We start from the raw sequence: 1,201 nt of genomic DNA, 5'->3' as shown, positions 1-1,201 counted from the left end.
CATGAAACCTGGATATAGCCTAGTTGGGCAGAGAGAAATCTACCTAAAGTAATTTAGCTCCAATATGAACGGAACCAAAGTGGTTTAATCTCACACAGTTCAAAGGTTATTGTGCAGACACAGTAACCGAAAAAACCGGGTGCAATCCACCCACTAAACCTGGTGCTCACTTATTACTCCTTTCAGGAGCTAAATTCGTTCCTTTAGATTACTATTATATCCGAAGACTTTTCTTTCCATTTAGCAAGTGCTCAACAATATTAACACAAAATGATTACATGAACTCAACTGTGAGTTTTATGTAAAATAATTGTGTTTTAATCACACATCATTAATTTAGGCGATCACAAGACTTTGGGCTATTGCCAATGCATTCGGTGCCTAGCACCATCTTCAGGGCTACATTTGTCCATATTACAATTTATAACAATACATTAGTAATTAATCATTCACCAATTGTAATTAACGATGTATGCATTCAATAGTATTTCAAAATAGGGCATATACATACCATCATCAAGGAAGTACAATGATTCGTGTTCAAATATACAGTAGAAAAGAAAGGAAAAAAGAAAGAAAATAGCGACATTGATGTCAGTTCATACGTATATGAGAATAATTCCTGTGATTCCCCACATAATGAAATACCATAATTAAAAGGTTCTATCATGTGTACCTCAGCCTTTTCAGATGATCGTCCTCCTCGCCTCTATCGTATCAAGTACGATGTAAATAACTGCCTGAAACAGTGATAATGGTATGTGTTACTAACCACTTGCATGTGCAGGACTACTTTTTACAACAACTAAACTTTGCCCATTCCTCACCTGGAGCGTCCATCCGCGTCGATCTTCTCTGTCAGGGCGCTGCATCAGAAGTGCACGCGACCGGCTGCTTTTGTAGGTTGCCATGGTGATCATGGTGTCGCCCTCTGGCCGGAAATGGCCGTCGAGGGCGCGCTTCGTGTCCCATCTCCCATGGAAACAGGGAGGCGGGACGTGCGATCACCATGGCAATTGTAAAAAAACTAATTCCTTACGCGTGTGTGGCTCGAAGGAAAGCTTATGTATTGTGCGGGTGGCAGGGCAAAGCTCCGCCCATTAATTAAGATAATATTGTAAAAATGTATTATGTTGGAAACATTTGATGGTTCAAAGCTCTGCCCATTGACCGCCCGTATGTCAATAGAAAGACGCTGTGT

At 40.6% G+C, this 1,201-nt stretch overlaps 1 long non-coding RNA gene across 1 annotated transcript; it reads right to left on the bottom strand.

Annotated features, from left to right (window-relative positions):
* Positions 1-291: 291 nt before the first annotated feature.
* LOC138511027 (uncharacterized) lies at positions 292-926 on the bottom strand. Its single transcript, XR_011280545.1, has 3 exons — positions 828-926; positions 677-740; positions 292-399 (listed from the first exon to the last, which is right to left on the bottom strand). It is a non-coding gene; the product is annotated as an uncharacterized lncRNA (long non-coding RNA).
* Between the last annotated feature and the right edge of the window lie 275 nt (positions 927-1,201).

This window comes from Ambystoma mexicanum, chromosome 6p (genome assembly GCF_040938575.1).
Source record: "Ambystoma mexicanum isolate Mex_15411 chromosome 6p, UKY_AmexF1_1, whole genome shotgun sequence".
Classification (NCBI taxonomy): Eukaryota; Metazoa; Chordata; class Amphibia; order Caudata; family Ambystomatidae; genus Ambystoma; species Ambystoma mexicanum.
This window is presented reverse-complemented; position numbering and strand designations above follow the sequence as displayed.